At 32.8% G+C, this 16,689-nt stretch overlaps 1 long non-coding RNA gene across 3 annotated transcripts; it reads left to right on the top strand.

Annotated features, from left to right (window-relative positions):
* The first annotated feature begins 7,515 nt into the window (after nt 1–7,515).
* On the top strand, nt 7,516–8,931 carry LOC121990217. 3 transcript variants are annotated; one of them, XR_006114511.1, is made up of 4 exons: nt 7,731–7,769; nt 7,902–7,965; nt 8,316–8,781; nt 8,874–8,931. It is a non-coding gene; the product is annotated as an uncharacterized LOC121990217 (long non-coding RNA). The 3 variants fall into 3 exon arrangements; XR_006114512.1 differs by lacking the exon at nt 7,731–7,769 and adding an exon at nt 7,516–7,574 and having other exon boundaries at nt 8,316–8,931; XR_006114510.1 differs by having other exon boundaries at nt 8,316–8,931.
* Nucleotides 8,932–16,689: the final 7,758 nt, after the last annotated feature.

Consider the following 16,689-nt stretch of genomic DNA (forward strand, 5'->3'; position numbering starts at 1 on the left):
ACTGGCGCCTACCCCGAGTTTCTCTTCGGGGACTACATGGACGTGTACGTGAAGCAGAAGTACATGCCCAAAGAACCAAGATTTGAGGCGGTCAAAGCAATTAATTAACACTACAAAAAAATACAACTTTGGGGACAAACATTTGGAACGAAAAAAATTCGTCCCAAAATTGGAACAAATTTAGGGTCGAAAATAAATTTTGACCCAAATAACCAACAAAACTTGCAACAAAAAAATTTCGTTTCAGGTTTGCAACATAAAAATAATTCGTTGCTAAATTCGTCCCCAAATCTGGAACGAAAAAATAATTTGTCCCAAATTTAGGGATAAATATTGGATTCGTCCCAAATTTAGGAACGAATCGAACATTTATCCCAAATTCTGGGACGAATCTAGGATTTGTCCCAAAATTTGGGACGAATCCAGAATTCGTCCCAAACCTAAAATTATTTTTAAATAATTAAAATGAAACATGTAAGGCTTAAATATGGACCTAGAGACCTCGGAATTTGATGAAACAAGTTTCTATGCATTGGTATCATTGAGCTAATCGTAAATACGTCATCATCCATAATTTTTAATTATTATTTTTAGTGATTTGAATTTTTAACACCAAATAAGGTCAAATTGGGATTAAAAAATTCCAAATATATATATATATTTGTTAAAAAATATTTTTATTGATATATTTATGATCATGACAATGAGACGAGCACATAGAAACTTGTTTCATCAAATTCCGATGTCTCTAGGTCCGTATTTAAGCCGTCCAAGTTTGTTTATTTTTTAATAAAATGATTAAATTTTTGGGACGAATTCTGGATTCGTCCCAAAATTTGGGACGAATCCAGAATTCGTCCCAAACCTAAAATTATTTTTAAATAATTAAAATGAAACATGTAAGGCTTAAATATGGACCTAGAGACCTCGGAATTTGATGAAACAAGTTTCTATGCATTCGTATCGTTGAGCTGATCGTAAATACGTCATCATCCATAATTTTTAATTATTATTTTCAGTAATTTGAATTTTTAACACCAAATTAGGTCAAATTGGGATTAAAAAAATTCCAAATATATATATATTTGGTAAAAAATATTTTTATTGATAGATTTATGATCATGACAATGAGATGAGCATATAGAAACTTATTTCATCAAATTCCGATGTCTCTAGGTCCGTATTTAACTCGTCCAAGTTTGTTTATTTTTTGAAAAAATGATTAAATTTTTGGGACGAATTCTGGATTCGTCCCAAATTTTGGGACGAATTCCTGGATTCGTCCCAAAATTTGGGACGAATCCAGAATTCGTCCCAAACCTAAAATTATTTTTAAATAATTAAAATGAAACATGTAAGGCTTAAATATGGACCTAGAGACCTCGGAATTTGATGAAACAAGTTTCTATGCATTCGTATCGTTGAGCTGATTGTAAATACGTCATCATCCATAATTTTTAATTATTATTTTCAGTAATTTGAATTTTTAACACCAAATTAGGTCAAATTGGGATTAAAAAAATTCCAAATATATATATATTTGGTAAAAAATATTTTTATTGATAGATTTATAATCATGACAATGAGATGAGCATATAGAAACTTATTTCATCAAATTCCGATGTCTCTAGGTCCGTATTTAACTCGTCCAAGTTTGTTTATTTTTTAAAAAAATGATTAAATTTTTGGGACGAATTCTGGATTCGTCCCAAATTTTGGGACGAATTCCTGGATTCGTCCCAAAATTTGGGACGAATCCCAAACCTAAAATTATTTTTAAATAATTAAAATGAAACATGTAAGGCTTAAATATGGACCTAGAGACCTCGGAATTTGATGAAACAAGTTTCTATGCATTCGTATCGTTGAGCTGATCGTAAATACGTCATCATCCATAATTTTTAATTATTATTTTCAGTAATTTGAATTTTTAACACCAAATTAGGTCAAATTGGGATTAAAAAAATTCCAAATATATATATATTTGGTAAAAAATATTTTTATTGATAGATTTATGATCATGACAATGAGATGAGCATATAGAAACTTATTTCATCAAATTCCGATGTCTCTAGGTCCGTATTTAACTCGTCCAAGTTTGTTTATTTTTTAAAAAAATGATTAAATTTTTGGGACGAATTCAGGATTCGTCCCAAATTTTGGGACGAATCCGAATTCGTCCCAAACCTAAAATTATTTTTAAATAATTAAAATGAAACATGTAAGGCTTAAATATGGACCTAGAGACCTCAGAATTTGATGAAACAAGTTTCTATGCATTCGTATCGTTGAGCTGATCGTAAATACGTCATCATCCATAATTTTTAATTATTATTTTCAGTAATTTGAATTTTTAACACCAAATTAGGTCAAATTGGGATTAAAAAAATTCCAAATATATATATATTTGGTAAAAAATATTTTTATTGATAGATTTATGATCATGACAATGAGACGAGCACATAGAAACTTGTTTCATCAAATTCCGATGTCTCTAGGTCCGTATTTAACTCGTCCAAGTTTGTTTATTTTTTAAAAAAATGATTAAATTTTTGGGACGAATTCTGGATTCGTCCCAAATTTTGGGACGAATCCAGGGATTCGTCCCAAACTTTGGGACGAATTCCTGGATTCGTCCCAAAGTTTGGGACGAATCCAGAATTCGTCCCAAACCTAAAATTATTTTTAAATAATTAAAATGAAACATGTAAGGCTTAAATATGGACCTAGAGACCTCGGAATTTGATGAAACAAGTTTCTATGCATTGGTATCGTTGAGCTAATCATAAATACGTCATCATCCATAATTTTTAATTATTATTTTCAGTAATTTGAATTTTTAACACCAAATAAGGTAAAATTGGGATTAAAAAATTCCAAATATATATATATTTGTTAAAAAATATTTTTATTGATAGATTTATGATCATGACAATGAGACGAGCACATAGAAACTTATTTCATCAAATTCCGATGTCTCTAGGTCCGTATTTAAGCCGTCCAAGTTTGTTTATTTTTTAATAAAATGATTAAATTTTTGGGACGAATTCTGGATTCGTCCCAAATTTTGGGACGAATTCCTGGATTCGTCCCAAAATTTGGGACGAATCCAGAATTCGTCCCAAACCTAAAATTATTTTTAAATAATTAAAATGAAACATGTAAGGCTTAAATATGGACCTAGAGACCTCGGAATTTGATGAAACAAGTTTCTATGCATTCGTATCGTTGAGCTGATCGTAAATACGTCATCATCCATAATTTTTAATTATTATTTTCAGTAATTTGAATTTTTAACACCAAATTAGGTCAAATTAGGATTAAAAAATTCCAAATATATATATATTTTGTAAAAAATATTTTTATTGATAGATTTATGATCATGACAAAGAGGCGAGCACATAGAAACTTGTTTCATCAAATTCCAATATCTCTATGTAGATATTTTTTAAAACATCTATAGATTGATATTAACTAAAAATGTGTTGTGTACTGAACGTTTGTAAATTAGTGTCCGAAAACTTAAATAAGGACCTAGAGACCTCGGAATTTGATGAAACAAGTTTCTATGCATCCGTATCGTTGAGCTGATCGTAAATACATCATCATCCATAATTTTTAATTATTATTTTCAGTGATTTGAATTTTTAACACCAAATTAGGTCAAATTGGGATTAAAAAATTCCAAATATATATATATTTGGTAAAAAATATTTTTATTGATAGATTTATGATCATGACAATGAGACGAGCACATAGAAACTTGTTTCATCAAATTCCGATGTCTCTAGGTAGATATTTTTTAAACCATCCAAGTTTGTTTTTTTAAAAATGTTTGGGTACTGAATTTGAATTCGTCTCCCAAATTTTGGGACGAATCCAGCGATTCGTCCCAAACTTTGGGACGAATTCCTGGATTCGTCCCAAAATTTGGGACGAATCCAGAATTCGTCCCAAACCTAAAATTATTTTTAAATAATTAAAATGAAACATGTAAGGCTTAAATATGGACCTAGAGATCTCGGAATTTGATGAAACAAGTTTCTATGCATTCGTATCGTTGAGCTGATCGTAAATACATCATCATCCATAATTTTTAATTATTATTTTCAGTAATTTGAATTTTTAACACCAAATTAGGTCAAATTGGGATTAAAAAAATTCCAAATATATATATATTTGGTAAAAAATATTTTTTATTGATAGATTTATGATCATGACAATGAGATGAGCATATAGAAACTTATTTCATCAAATTCCGATGTCTCTAGGTCCGTATTTAACTCGTCCAAGTTTGTTTATTTTTTAAAAAAATGATTAAATTTTTGGGACGAATTCTGGATTCGTCCCAAATTTTGGGACGAATTCCTGGATTCGTCCCAAAATTTGGGACGAATCCAAACCTAAAATTATTTTTAAATAATTAAAATGAAACATGTAAGGCTTAAATATGGACCTAGAGACCTCGGAATTTGATGAAACAAGTTTCTATGCATTCGTATCGTTGAGCTGATCGTAAATACGTCATCATCCATAATTTTTAATTATTATTTTCAGTAATTTGAATTTTTAACACCAAATTAGGTCAAATTGGGATTAAAAAATTCCAAATATATATATATTTGGTAAAAAATATTTTTATTGATAGATTTATGATCATGACAATGAGATGAGCATATAGAAACTTATTTCATCAAATTCCGATGTCTCTAGGTTCGTATTTAACTCGTCCAAGTTTGTTTATTTTTTAAAAAAATGATTAAATTTTTGGGACGAATTCTGGATTCGTCCCAAATTTTGGGACGAATTCCTGGATTCGTCCCAAAATTTGGGACGAATCCAGAATTCGTCCCAAACCTAAAATTATTTTTAAATAATTAAAATGAAACATGTAAGGCTTAAATATGGACCTAGAGACCTCGGAATTTGATGAAACAAGTTTCTATGCATTCGTATCGTTGAGCTGATCGTAAATACGTCATCATCCATAATTTTTAATTATTATTTTCAGTAATTTGAATTTTTAACACCAAATTAGGTCAAATTGGGATTAAAAAAATTCCAAATATATATATATTTGGTAAAAAATATTTTTATTGATAGATTTATGATCATGACAATGAGATGAGCATATAGAAACTTATTTCATCAAATTCCGATGTCTCTAGGTCCGTATTTAACTCGTCCAAGTTTGTTTATTTTTTGAAAAAATGATTAAATTTTTGGGACGAATTCTGGATTCGTCCCAAATTTTGGGACGAATCCAGAATTCGTCCCAAACCTAAAATTATTTTTAAATAATTAAAATGAAACATGTAAGGCTTAAATATGGACCTAGAGACCTCGGAATTTGATGAAACAAGTTTCTATGCATTCGTATCGTTGAGCTGATCGTAAATACGTCATCATCCATAATTTTTAATTATTATTTTCAGTAATTTGAATTTTTAACACCAAATTAGGTCAAATTGGGATTAAAAAAATTCCAAATATATATATATTTGGTAAAAAATATTTTTATTGATAGATTTATGATCATGACAATGAGATGAGCATATAGAAACTTATTTCATCAAATTCCGATGTCTCTAGGTTCGTATTTAACTCGTCCAAGTTTGTTTATTTTTTAAAAAAATGATTAAATTTTTGGGACGAATCCAGAATTCGAATTCTGGATTCGTCCCAAAATTTGGGACGAATCCAGAATTCGTCCCAAACCTAAAATTATTTTTAAATAATTAAAATGAAACATGTAAGGCTTAAATATGGACCTAGAGACCTCGGAATTTGATGAAACAAGTTTCTATGCATTCGTATCGTTGAGCTGATCGTAAATACGTCATCATCCATAATTTTTAATTATGATTTTCAGTAATTTGAATTTTTAACACCAAATTAGGTCAAATTAGGATTAAAAAATTCCAAATATATATATATATATTTTGTAAAAAATATTTTTATTGATAGATTTATGATCATGACAATGAGGCGAGCACATAGAAACTTGTTTCATCAAATTCCAATATCTCTATGTAGATATTTTTTAAAACATCTATAGATTGATACTAACTAAAAATGTGTTGTGTACTGAACGTTTGTAAATTAGTGTCCGAAAACTTAAACAAGGACCTAGAGACCTCAGAATTTGATGAAACAAGTTTCTATGCATCCGTATCGTTGAGCTGATCGTAAATACATCATCATCCATAATTTTTAATTATTATTTTCAGTGATTTGAATTTTTAACACCAAATTAGGTCAAATTGGGATTAAAAAATTCCAAATATATATATATTTGGTAAAAAATATTTTTATTGATAGATTTATGATCATGACAATGAGACGAGCACATAGAAACTTGTTTCATCAAATTCCGATGTCTCTAGGTCCGTATTTAAGCCGTCCAAGTTTGTTTATTTTTTAAAAAAATGATTAAATTTTTGGGACGAATCTCTGGATTCGTCCCAAACTTTGGGACGAATTCTGGATTCGTCCCAAATCCAGAATTCGTCCCAAACCTTAAATTATTTTTAAATAATTAAAATGAAACATGTAAGGCTTAAATATGGACCTAGAGACCTCGGAATTTGATGAAACAAGTTTCTATGCATTGGTATCGTTGAGCTAATCGTAAATACGTCATCATCCATAATTTTTAATTATTATTTTCAGTAATTTGAATTTTTAACACCAAATAAGGTCAAATTGGGATTAAAAAATTCCAAATATATATATATATTTGTTAAAAAATATTTTTATTGATAGATTTATGATCATGACAATGAGACGAGCACATAGAAACTTGTTTCATTAAATTCCGATGTCTCTAGGTCCGTATTTAAGCCGTCCAAGTTTGTTTATTTTTTAATAAAATGATTAAATTTTTGGGACGAATTCCTGATTCGTCCCAAAATTTGGGACGAATCTAGAATTCGTCCCAAACCTAAAATTATTTTTAAATAATTAAAATGAAACATGTAAGGCTTAAATATGGACCTAGAGACCTCGGAATTTGATGAAACAAGTTTCTATGCATTGGTATCGTTGAGCTAATCGTAAATACGTCATCATCCATAATTTTTAATTATTATTTTCAGTAATTTGAATTTTTAACACCAAATAAGGTCAAATTGGGATTAAAAAATTCCAAATATATATATATTTGGTAAAAAATATTTTTATTGATAGATTTACGATCAGGACAATGATACGAACGCATAGAAACTTGTTTCATTAAATTCCGATGTCTCTAGGTCTGTATTTATTCCTTTTGATTTTTTCCCTTTTTTATTAAAAAAAAAATAAATTCTGGGACGAATCCAGGATTTGTCCCAGATTTTGGGACGAATCCAGGATTCGTCCCAGATTAGGGTCGAAATTGGGAACAAAAAAATTTTGATGCTAATAACCCTATGTCTATATCCCATTCCGATTCTTGTTTTCTTCCCCATTTCTTTCTCCCCCGTTCCCCTTCCAACCTGCGATTTCCAGGGTTTCGGCCACATCTCCAACCGACTATGGCGGCGTGATATGCGACGACCGCTTGATCTCCGGCCGTGGAAGGTTTTCGATTGGTAAGCCCACTGCTCTCGAATCTCCCTCTCTCGGATCTCCCTCTCTCCGGCGCGTGCTGGCCGCCGCTAGGCGCTGCCTGCCCGGCGGCGCTGCCTGTCCGGCGTCTGGCCGCCGGCGTGGGCCTTGCCGTGGCTAACCGCCGTCTCCCTCTGCAGCTGAAGAAGAAGCCCAAGATCATGCAGCAGCATCTTGATGTAAGTTTCCTATAAAAACATGCTTGTTTTCCTAAATTTGGTTTGATTTCTCGCACTTGACTTAGGATTGATCTCTTTTCTGCTCTTTACCATTGATATGCGCCTTCTCTTATGCTTGATTTGCCTCTGCAGTATTGTTTCCCTGGTTTATGGCTATCCAAGATAACTCCTCGATCCTACAAAGCCAATGAATAAGGTTAGTTTTATTTGTCCTCGATTCTGCAAGGGTTAGAGATCGTTGATGAGGGTTTTAGTTCTAGAAACTAGTAAGAGCTCAGTTAAATGATTTTAGATTTGCCATTTATTTATTAAGAATCGTTTCAGATAACTCAGAGACTCTTTGACGAGATGACTAATCAAAATGGTATATCCAAATCTTTGCTAAGAAATCAACACCAAGTACATTGTTCAGGATTTCATTGTGATTTCTTCAATAATATGTTTTTAATTTTTAGTTTCTATTTTTTTTAATGAAATGAGAATTGAATTATTTGTAGAAAATATTGACTTTCATGCGTATTAATCAGTACATGTTTTCAATTGCAGACATGTGTTCTTATAGTCCGTATACATTGTGAAGGTTGTAAGGATATGTCAGGAAGAAGGTGCAGAAGGTTCAAGGTAAGTTGTGGGGTTCAGTTGTATTTTATTCGTTGTTTAATTGGTTTATTGTTTGGCTGGGTTCATGTGGTACATGGAAGCAATAAATAACATATTGTTGTAGGAGCTTTGTTGATTCTTTGAAAATGTGAACTCAATTTTACTCTGTTTCAATTATGTTTCATATTCTGTTATTTACTTGAGTTATGCTTGTATTGTAATTCAAAGAAGGAAAATGTTTGTCTGGCAAACTCTATATCTGAAATGCATAAATTTGGAGCAATCTATAATATCAAATGGTTCTCATACTTTGGCACATGAATCCAATGATTTGGGTAAAAAAGATAAAAAGAAGAAAGGAACAAAAAGAGGAAGGCACTTTGATAGAGATTCTCGAGCTACTAATCCAGAGGTTCGTTTGGAGTCTCTAACTAGGCAATATGAATGAAGTCTCTAATACTCTAACTTTATTTTTGTCCTGATTTGATAATGTTGTTTGTGCAGGTCTCAATTTGGTGTGATCTCACTGTAGTTGAAGACAACTGTATTTGTTCACCTCTTTTCGGTATTCCTAAGTTCATTAATATATCTATATATACAGTTAGCTTTAAATAATTATGTTATAGTTGTTTAATTATATAAAGTTAACTTTAAATAATTATGTTAAAGTTAGCTTTAAATAGTTTTTTAATTGTGTTCCTTCTTTTGATAAGCTGCTCTTTCTTGTTTTGTCTTCAATGATAATGATGCATAAAAGTTCTGAATTTGATCTATGTACAGTCTCAAAACTATATAGATACATAAAAGTTCTATATTTCATCTAGAATTACATCACACTATTCTAAAATTCTTTACTAGATAACGATGCATCCTCCTACCTAAATATTTTGCAAAGAGTTGTTAAAAATGTGCTAAAGTTATTCATATGAAATTGTCAACTAGTTAACACAATGAAAGGAACAATTATTTTAAACATCCTTTAGTTTACATTAAATACCAACCAAAGACAAAACTATAAATTCAGCAAATTAAAATGAAAAATAAAGTTAACTAAGTGAGAAAATTTGAACCCTAATACCATACTTCACAAGATCTCTCTCTCTTTCTCTCTATATGATGTGCCAATTATATTAGGTTGTATCATAGTTACGATACATGTACTTAGCTTCAAAATAATGCTTATAATTTTATTTACCGTTGCTATGACATGGATGATTCATATCGTTGGTAAATATGACTTTTATTAGAATTAGGGCTTTTATTAGAATGTTTAAGGAATTTCACATTTATGTTTTGTTTCCAATTATTCTTTTTACATGGCCATATCGTATACTATTTACAATATTTCTTGTTACACATAATCTAGTTTATTTGTTTGTTGTTATGTAGGCAAAGGAGATTTGATGGGGATCAAAGATTTTGTGGCACACGAAGATGACTATATGTATTCTTAGTGTTGTTGGATGGATGATGGACTTATAAAACATTGGGTTGTTGAACTTGTAAACTTTGTTGAACAAGATGGATTTTATAAACTTTGTTGAAATCTTTATATTTTTTGAATTATGAGTTGATGTGTTGAATGTTAAATTAGGATGTGTTGAATGTTAAATTAGGATGTGTTGAATGCATATTATTTGTTCTTTGAATTTGGTTTTTATGTATTTGGATTGTATTACAGAAATAAATTGAAGCTGTAAAAAATATTTGATATAGGGATGAATTTGGCAACGAAAATGATTTGTCCCAATTCTATCGTAATTTGGGATAAAATTATTTTCGTCCCAGATTCTGGGACAAATTCTGGGACGAATCCACAAAATTCGTCCCAAAATTTGTCCCAGAATCTGGGACGAATTCTGGGACGAAAATTGATCTTATGATTATCAAAGAATTTGGCAAGTTTTTGTTGCCAAATTCGTTGCCAGTTTTGCAACAAATTTATTATTCGTTGCAAACTTAGGAACAAAAATGGCAACAAAAAAAATTTTGTCACCGAATTTGTCCCCAAATTCGTTGCAATATTAGGGACAAATTTGGCAACAAAATATAATTTGTCACCGAATTCGTCCCCAAATTTGTTGCAAAAATAGAGAAAAATTTGGCAGAACATTTATGTGAATTCGTCCCCAAATTTGTTCCTAAGTTTGCAACAAAAATAATTTTCGTTGCAAATTTGTATACTTTTTTGCAACGAATTTGGGGACGAAAATTTTATTCGTCGCCAAATTCGTCCCCAAATTCGTTCCCAAATTTGCAACAATCCCTAATTCGTTCCAAAAGTTGGCATCAACCATTTTGGGACGAAAAAATTTTCGTCCCAAATTTTGTCCCTAAAATTTTTGCAACGAATTTTTTTTTAAAATTCGTCCCTAATTTTGTCCCAAAATGTCTTATTTTTTGTAGTGTAACTAGGAGCTAATTAACTATACAATGGTTAATTATATGATTAATTATAATTGTTACCGGGTTTATGTTTTTTCCTTTTTTTCATTCTGTGGACTGTCATTGTTTGTTCCTTTTGACAAGCTGCATGTAGCAACACTTTGTGAAAGTTTGAAATAAATAATGGTGCTCTCAGGGTGTAGCGCAGACGATAGACACTTGGTATCTCTAGCGTAATAATCAAGGGTCGATTCTCAGGAACTGATGACCTGGGATTTATCTCGTCATCCGCCTATGGCCTGTGTACCTGCATGAACCTCCCTCCATATCCATGAGGCCGGCACTAAGGGGGTCGCTAAGGTAACGGATCTACCTTTTTGAAATAAATAATGGAGCTGGCAATATATACTCTAGCCGTAACTAATGTTTTAGCACTTGTTTGGATCGGTGTATAATGACAACAATAATAACAAATATCTCAAATTGATTTTAATAACTAGAGATTTACCTTATTTAAGGTCGTAATACAATCCAAATCAATAGAAAAATATTGACATGTTCATTGTATTTATCAATATGATTATAATTTTTATAATTATGTCATATTTAATTAATGGTTTATTATTTGGACAACATGGATAAATAATTCTCCTAGCCTTGACTTTTCAAAATATGTTTGTTAATTTTAGAAATCTATATTTGATCTTCGACAAGTAATTAATATATTGTTTCATCATCTATTTAATTGGTTTTATATTTAGGGATTTTTTTACTCAAAAAGTAACTCTTCCCTATTCTACAACTAATTGGAAAATTTATCATTTTTTGACTAATCTATGTGGTTAATATTTTAATAATCGGCAATGATCCAAAAGACATCGCTTCTTTACTTCATATTCTTAATCATGAGTGGATCTCGGCTACACTCACTTTTATCCTTGCATGAGTTCTTCTACATTTTGAAGGTTGTCTTCTCTTTTAGAGTAAGTATATTATTAGACTTTTTCAACGAGCTAAAATGAATGCCTCATGTCTTATCTCCACACCAATCATTGAAGGGGGATTTACTGAACCTTCAAACACTTCATTATTGGCTGACCCCTATATCTTCCTAAGTATCATATGGGTCCTACAATATGACACTATGATCACATGACCTGATATTGCTTTAGGTACATCTTCATATGCTTCTTCCAGTATGGGAAGTCATCCCCGTTGAAGAGTGGGGACGAGCAGTGCTATATCCTTCGTTTTGTGCCATTTTAGAGTTGTAAAACAAAACTAAAGAGAGATACCAAGACTTGGTCTTGGATTAGCAGAGTTTGAGAAGAAAAAAATATTCCGAAGAACTTGAGTGGTGTTGCACCAGCTTCAGGTTAAAACCAAACGAGAAATATTATCTGAGTAGAAAAAAAAAATCTGCCTGGCTTGATTGGTGGTTGCACCAATTCAGAGCAGAATCTGCTCTGATACTATTTGTTGGATCGATATGCATGTGAGAGGGTGGGGGGAAGGTGAATTACGTGGTTTTTGAAAATCTTATTTTATCGTTTTAAAAGAAACAAGTACACAGCGGAAAACTAAAAAGAACAACATAAGGAAACACAGGCGGTTTTACTTGGTTCGGAGCCTTCAGTGACTCCTATTCCAAGACCCAGGTCTCGCGGGCCTATCGATGGGTAATTCACTAAAAACCTCTTCCAGTACCTCGGGAAGAGAGAATCGAGTACAAAGAAGATAAAAAATGTACAGCAGACTACACTTCCCGTTTGCAGAATTTAAGTACAAAAATTGTTACCGACACTTTGAAATGAAGCAGCTTATTCGTGTGTCGATGTCGATCTATCATCCGCGATCAGAAGTGCTTGGAGCAATTGTCAAGTGCAGCAGCTTCGTAGCAGAGTCAAAGTAGGAGCCCAGAGTAGTCGGAACTTCAAATGAATGTGTAGTAGCTCGTATATGTGTTATTTTTTTGAAGCTTCTCGAGATTGCCTTATATAGGGCATTGAGGGTGTTTTCCATACCCATTGAAGGCACCTCCAACTTGAGAAAGTCGATCCTGAATAGTCCGGCCTCTATCCGCGACTTCGTCCAAATTTCATCCTACAGAAGGCGTCTTCCATAGCCATGGAAGGCGCCTTCGGATACTATTCATCCGAAGGAAAATTTGCTCCTTTGTCCTGCAAAACAACATTTGTATAATAAATCAAATAATGACCTACAAGATAAGGGTTAACACAATAATAATGAGCAGTAGTAGTTAGTTCAAGTCGTTCCAAGACCAAGAGCTAGTCAATATCTCAGATTAGGGATCCGAAATGGTCCTAACCTGGACCGACGCCTACTGTCCCCTAACCGGGACGCGTCCTCACTTAGTCACTCTTCTCTAGTGACTTACTTTTACTTTCCAGTTGTCCGATCCGTAGACCCAACTGGACTTTCTGCCAGATATTTAGTTGGCCCGTCGACCTCTCTGGACTTTGCACCAACTATCCGATTGGTCCTTTGACCTTACTGGACTTTACGCTAGATATCCGGTCGACTCGTTGATCTAGCTAGACTTCTTGCCAGATATATGGTCGGCCCGTCGACCTATCTGGACTTCTCACCAGATATCCGATCAGTTCGTCGACATATCTGGTTAACTCTTGCACACTTAGTAAAGTGGTTAGATGACAACAATATCTAACTTAATTACTTTGTCATTCATCAAAATCTGAGTTAGACCATTAGTGCAAACTGTACCAACAAACCCATCATCTGGAAGGATATTCCAGGAGGTACATGATGGTTACCCACATGATTTTATTTAACATAATCGTTATCTATTTCGTGGGTTGCAGTTGTGATTCCAAACTACTCTCCAAATAGTATATTATGAGCGAGCTTCATAATGAGGGACACTTTGGACGTGATAAGATGTTGTCCCTCATCTCTACCAATTTCTATTGGCCTAAGTTGACTAGCGATGTGCCTCACTTTGTTGATCGATATTTGTATGCCAGTGGTCTAAGGGCGTTCTAACCAATGCACGCTTGTACACTCTCTTACCCATTCCTGAAGCTTCTTGGCTCAATGTCAGCATAGATTTTGTATTGGGGTTACCCTGCACCCAATGAGCCTCAGACTTAGTTCTTGTTGTCGTTGACAGATTATCAAAGATGACACATTTCGTAGCTTGTAGGAAGACTATAGATGCTGCGTGGATTGTCCATCTTTACTTTAAGGAGATCGTACATTTACATGGTGTTCCTCACTCCATGACTTCAGATCGAGATACCAAATTCATTTGTCACTTCTGGAAGAGCTTATAGGGGAAATTGGGAATAAAGTTAAACTTTAGTAGTGCTTACCATCCTTATATAGATCGACAAATCAAGGTGGTGAATCGGAGTCAGGGCAATCTTCTGAGATGCCTTTCAGGAACTAAACCAAAGTAGTGGGACTTGGCATTTGCTCAAGCAGAGTTTGTCTACAATAGATTGAAAAATAGGACCACGAGATTGAGTCCTTTTGAGATTGTCTATGGCTAAAATCCATCAGGACTTCTAGATTAGCCCTTGTTCCACGTGTAGGGTGAATTAGTCCTAAAGCAGATGAGATGACAGAGTATCTTCGAGGTATTCATGAGCAGGTGGAACAGACAATTATGGAAAGAAATACTAAGTATAAGGCTCAGATCGATCGTCATCGTCGACAGGTACTTTTTGAGATTGGAGATTTTGTCTAGGCTGTATTGACTTATGATCGTTTCCCTATTGGAGAATATAATAATCTAAAGGATCGAAAAATCGGACCATGTGAGATACTACAGAAGATTAACGATAATCCCTATAGGTTGCGCCTTTCTAGTCATGTGAAGACTTTTGATGTCTTCAATATGAAACACCTAACTCCTTATTTGATGATTGCTAATTAAGTTAATCTGAACTCGAGACCGAGTTCTTTTCAAGTTGGGGAGATTGATGTAGGCCCAACCTATGTTGAAGCCCAATATGAACCTTCAAACTTCAAATGGCTTAACTTTTGACTCGGGACTCGGAATCAGGCTCTGTTTGTTGTCATGCGTGCAAAATTCAAAAATCTACGTTTGTTACTAGTGATACTGTAACTGTCAAATTTTCAGTCCCAAATTCTGCCGTTTAAACTCTTTTCAGGGCCCTTTTTTATTTTTGATAATTTTTATTTTTTTTTGATATTTAGGGTAATTTTTATATTTCTGATATTTTTTAGAGAGGATTTGTCTTGATCCACTTCTTGATTTGAGTTAAGTTAATTATTTTTATTTTCGGGCAAACATTTATTTCTATTCTTTATAAGATTGGAATTAAGATCTGTTAATTATAATATTTTTTTTATTTGAGTCTTAGATTGTAGTCTATATAAGAGTAATATTTAGATGTTTAGGGATTAGCCTCGAATTTTAATAAAAAGTTTCTTTCTTCGAAGTTTCTCTTCTTGTCTTTTCCTCAATCTTTTCTCTTCTTGTCAGCTTGCAGGATAATCATAATTTTGCCCGGCATCAAAATGTTAGAATCATTAAAGAAAAAGATAAGAAGCTTTATAATTTTCCCTTTGAATTCAACATGGATGTCACTATAGATGGAATTAGAGTTTTAGTCTAATGCATCTAACATTACACATTGCAGTCATTTTCTAGAAATTTATAGAGCTTTAGAAATAGCAAGTGATTGAATAAAAAATCGAGTAAGGTTTTTGACTTGAATTAGAGTTTTAGTCTAATGCATCTAATCGAGTAAGAGACATTATGTTATTGTGCTGGTTGAGTTGGGTACTTGGTCTCCTCGGATGAGTTTAGTGGCTAGCGCATGAGGTGTTACTAAAATAAGGTCTGGGGTTCGAATCTCAGCAAAGCCAAGGTAAATACCTTCCTTATGTGTTAGTTACTATTCCAAAGGCTGGTAGCCGTCCGTGATTACCTCTTCCGTGTTGACCCTAGGATAGGTTGGCGGGGGTGCTGGGGGTGAGTGTATTCACTTTTTGCAACAATTATTGAGTTGGGTACTTGAGGTCGGATCCATTTGACATCTCTAACATGGTACAAGATGGACCAACCGACTGACTGACCGACCAAATAATATAATCGTTAGGAAGTATCTAGGAAGAAAGATAAAAAAAAGAGAGAATTATTTCTAGTGAAGAAGAAATTAAAAAGAAAAGGACAACAGCATGATATATGGTATCGCTATCTTATCAGTAATAGATAGTGACAATTAATTATACAAATATTTAATTTGGTTCATCATCAACATGTAATTAATGATAAATCTGTCAAATTTTTGAAAAGACATCAGTTTGACTACTCAAATCTAGTTCAAGAACATTAACATGTTTTTTTTTTCTTTTCGTTTTTTATCATTTGGGAAATGAAAATTATATATGATTATTTTTGTTAGGACCATGAAAAATAGTTGCTGCCCTTAAATCATATATGATTCTCACAAATAAATATAAAGAAAATAAACTAATTCAAACGATATAATTAGTAGAACTCAATAAAAACTTTAAGGTAAGGTCGAGCATATATAACAAATTCAAAATCACCACTCAATCATTGCCATTAATTATGAATTATTCAAACATTCTACATCATCATCATCATCATCATCATCAGCCGTTCATCCTCATAATTATATTCCTCCTAATGATGGATATCTTTCCATCTCCTGCAATAATTCCTTGAATAATTTCTACAATATAATCTGGGTACCAGAAAACCAGTGTTAAAGAAGACGACAAGGAAAGGAAGGCTGCTATTTTCCTCACATGTTTCTTACAAATTAAACAAGAGAAAAACAACTTGAACAAAACTATTGCTCAGTCCGTTGGACGGCTAGCTCCTTCAGTAGCTTCTCGGTTTCTTCCTCTTGTACTGAACCATCGTTGATCCTGCTCTATAAAACGCCCCCTCGCT

Source organism: Zingiber officinale, chromosome 6B, assembly GCF_018446385.1.
Source record: "Zingiber officinale cultivar Zhangliang chromosome 6B, Zo_v1.1, whole genome shotgun sequence".
NCBI classification, from domain to species: domain Eukaryota; kingdom Viridiplantae; phylum Streptophyta; class Magnoliopsida; order Zingiberales; family Zingiberaceae; genus Zingiber; species Zingiber officinale.